The sequence below is a fragment of the Salvelinus alpinus genome, chromosome 11 (assembly GCF_045679555.1).
Source record: "Salvelinus alpinus chromosome 11, SLU_Salpinus.1, whole genome shotgun sequence".
Lineage (NCBI taxonomy): Eukaryota > Metazoa > Chordata > Actinopteri > Salmoniformes > Salmonidae > Salvelinus > Salvelinus alpinus.
Genome location: NC_092096.1, coordinates 31,308,681 through 31,313,159, shown reverse-complemented (window position 1 = coordinate 31,313,159; position 4,479 = coordinate 31,308,681).

Here is a 4,479-nt window from a genome sequence, read left to right as displayed (position 1 = left end):
TAATTTGGACACTGCGGCTCTCATTTCCATGCAGATGCATTTGGCCTCGTTTTCGTAATTTCTCGTCCTCCGCCTGTCGCACGTCTCGTCTTCCTCGCTTCCCTCGCAGCATCATCTGGGGCAGGTCTGGCCTTGTCATCCAGCCGTTGACAACCACGCGTGCTGACAGCCGCCCACTCGGCCCCGCTGTCTATGCTGTATGTGCCGTAACACCTCCTGATCCACCTACACCCCTACACCCCCATCCCCCCATCCTCCCCCCCTGGGTAGATTTGGGGGTGACATGGCGCTCTGCCGTGTCACATCATCCATCAGGCTGTCAGAGGCTGTCGACCGGACCGGGTATGCCACGGATCTGTAAACAATGGAGTGAGAGACGCAGCCGTCCCTGTGTCCCGTCCAGCAGGCCAAGCAGGCCTCTCCTCCTGAATGACTCACTCTCCCCCACGCCACGCCAGAAGGGACACACAAAGACACAGACAGAAGCTACTTCTGATCAGCACACCGCCAGGTGGAAATGACCAACACCTCTTGATGCATGTTGTTTCTGTGTCTGCACACCCTGCCGGAACCACGAGCATGATCAATGAACTATGTTACTCTGTGATGAGGGAATGATGTCATTATATCAATAGGAATTGATAGAGCGCCTGGTGGAGTGGTTGTTCTTGTCAACATGCTTAAATTGAGACGTTGAAAGGATTCTTCTAAGGTTGTCTGGCAACGGCAAACCTAAATCCTCATTATAGCATAACCATAGGCAGAATGTATATCTCTCAAAACATCACCACTTGTCTGGAGCGGTGATGCACATAAGAACTCATGGCGAGAAGGATTACATTTAAAAAAATTATACCGGAACATTTGAGTTGTCCAAATTATAAAAAAAATCGTGATGAACCCCCTCAACTCAGGACTGACGAGGTGATTTTGTGGTTTTCACTCTGAGGTGATGAAATGAAGACTGTGACAGTTTTATTGGGTTGTATATTTTCTCTATTAGGGCAGAAAGACTTCAGGTGTCTGCGGACGGATTGGCTGTTGATGACTGCATGCAGAAACAGGCATGCACACTTTCATTACCCACTCGGCCAAACAGTAATCTGTCCGTGCAGATGGCTGAAGGGGGGATTAATTAACTTTTTTATTAGTCTGTCATTTTTTTTACCCCACCACATGATTAATATTGTCACTTTGATTTTCTCGTCAGGACATTAAATTATAGAGACCATGTGACTGCAGACTGTGGAATCACAACTAGGGGTGAATGACATTACGTCAATCCCCTGTGCTAACCTCATATTGCCCCCCCCCCCCCCCCCTTCCCTCTTAGTCTCTGAAGTCTAACCTCCAGAAAATCTACTGTTGGGCCAGCCAGGGCCTGTTGGAGCGTAGTGGGTTGAGGTGTTGGCTGGGGCTTGGCCAGGCTGCCGCTGGGCCAGGCTATGTGTGAAGGCCAGCGGGAAGGGTACAGCTGGTGTCCCCACTGTGGAGCGCACAGCCAGGCCAACTCTGCTGACGGGGATTCAGCCCAGAGCCACTGAGCTGCCGTATGGCCTCCAAATGGGATGGGTCCGGCCCCCCCTCTACAATCAGCACAGAGATCTATGGCCAAAGCCAATAATATAGTAGGGCAATTCCACGTTAACAGAGTAACACATTCTTCACTTTAACATACAACTCTATGCACTACTCTAGGACTACTTGGAACAATTGCTACAGATTTTTTTTACAAGAATACATTTACTTGAAGAACAGTGCAGACGCAACGTTTTGTAAGAGAATGACGGCACAAACAGCACAAATCATCGTTCTTCAAGTAAATTAGTTTTTGTAAAATTTTCTGTGGAAATTGTTAAAAGTAGTTATTGTGCATGGTGCTGTATGATTTGTTTAACTTTGCAATCATTCTTTATTGTTTGACAACAAAAAAAAGTGAACAATCTGAGTCTGTGTCACTGTGTTACTGTGGAATTGTCCAATACACAGTTCAGTGAACTCAGTTTGAGATGAGGAATTTGAATGGCTGCAAAGTTCCAAGGCAATTACATGTAAGTATGAATATTCTAATGTTTCTCTGCTAATGGCTCTGTGTAACTGTGGTGTGTGGTAGCAGGATGACCTTGGAGTGTGGGAGGTGGGGATAGCTCAGCAGGGAGCTTGGTGACTCACCTTTAGAGAGAAGCTTTAGAATTTGGGAATCATGGTTGTAAATCGTGATTCTCGAACGAGTGTCTTATGAGGAAATTGGACATTGGGCAATTACTGGATGTAATGGGGCTTGCATATGAAAATGTTCATTGCCTTTTGTGAATGAATTAGACCAGGGGAAGCTTGATTTCCAGTTATGTTGATGTGCATTGTAAAATCTAGTAGATATAGTCATGTGCCTGTATTCATGTAAATGACCTTCTTATGTAGAGTAAAGATATAGACTGAAAGGCAAAGGAAATCAAATTGACATTTGTATGGAGGGGGGTTCAAGCTGTCATTGCCAAGGTCATCTATACCAATAATCTTCTTGGCTAAAATGGCGACTGATCTTTACCATTCTGAAGGACTAGCTTTTGTCATCATGTTATTATAGCCACTGACCAGGCAGCTGTTGGTGCTACACACCAAAGTTAGTTAGAGAGGACTTCCATTGGTGCTCCCCCATCCCCGAGTGCACAGAGACTGTTTGCTGAGAGTGTACTGTAGGTATTTGTGATGACTATCTGTACGAGGTAAGCAGTTGTTCAGAGGCACCACCAGGCGTCAAACGGCTTCTAACTGAAGATGCACAGTGTATCTACATGCATACTGTATGTAACATATTTGTTGGCAGGGGCCGATGTCAAAGTACATCCTAAAAGGGTCAGCTACGTTATTAAACATGACGCCCATTCACCCACTCAGGCTAGTTCTGTGCAGAAAATACTACTTGGTTTGCCCCCTTGTATTCTGAATTTCAACTAGAGCCGTTTTGAATGAATAAAACATGGAACAGTAATAGAAGTAAAATGATTTTACTCGTACTGTTCATAGTGATTCAGTTATTTTGTTTCCCTCTCCTCCTGAATGACTCACTCTCCCCCACGCCACGCCAGAGGGGACACACAAAGACACAGACAGAAGCTACTTCTGATCAGCACACCGCCAGGTGGAAATGACCAACACCTCTTGATGCATGTTGTTTCTGTGTCTGCACACCCTGCCGGAACCACGAGCATGATCAATGAACTATGTTACTCTGTGATGAGGGAATGATGTCATTATATCAATATGGAGGAATTGATAGAGCACCTGGTGGAGTGGTTGTTCTTGTCAACATGCTTAAACTGTTAATCCTCATTATAGCATAACCATAGGCAAAATGTATTTCTCTCAAAACACCACCACTTTTCTGGTGCGGTGATGCACATATGTAAGAACTCATGGCGAGAAAGATGAGAATTTTCTAATTATACCGGAACATTTGAGTTATACAAATTGTTTAAAGGTGAGGTGATTTTGTGGATCTCACTCTGAGGTGAAGAAATGACAACTTGGTTTGCCCCTCTGTCTTCTGAATTTCAACTAGAGCCCTTTTGATAATGCATTGAAAAGTTATTGAAATGAAATGATTTTACTCGTGCTGTTCATAGTAATTGTTATTTTCTTTTCAACGGATTATGCCTTTAAATCATGTAGTAAACATCATGAGAATCAGTAAATGGGGAAGATGAAGAACACACACACACACACACCCACACAGGAGAGATGAGGTGGAAGCCAGACGGCTGCCGCTCAATATGACATCTCCAGATTGAGATTAGCCCCTTTTCACTCCCAGAATGCCCCAAGGCTGTGTTTGACACTGTGTGTGTGGGAACATGAAAGGAGTCAGAGCGCTCTCCTGCTTAGCCCTCCATCATGACCTTTCAGCCCAGCCAGCCCTGCTCCTCATTCAATCCCCTATTGATTCCTTCCTGGTATTTCAGAGATTTTGATTTGAGGCACAGAGGAACACTTTCTTGAACGGTGAACTACTGTATATTTCCTTCGTGAATTCCATCTCCTTATAAACGTAAAGATCCACGAGGGAATAATGTGTATGTTGCATAATGAGGTATTGTATGCAATTTCCTGTAAAAATATATACGTTCAGCAATGTTATCATGGTGCCCAGTGTTACACATCCTCTTCAAATAACTTTCCTGAAGGATACAGAGCAGGCCAGAGGATAGCACTTATTAGATGGTGTTGCTGATCTCCTTCCAGGCTGTTTCAAAATGAATGAAGGCAGGCTGGTATAACATGGAGTGAATAAGCATCCCCCTCCTAGTGTCTGGGTCAGTCATGACCCATTCATCATTTTAATGAAAGATTGCCTTGCAGAGTTTTTCAAGCTCCTCTATGGATGAGCCCTCCCTTCCTCTCTGGGGAAATCATGTCTCCTTCATGGGCATGATCTGATGGGACCTGTGTGTGTGTGTGTGTGTGTGCGTGCGTGCATGC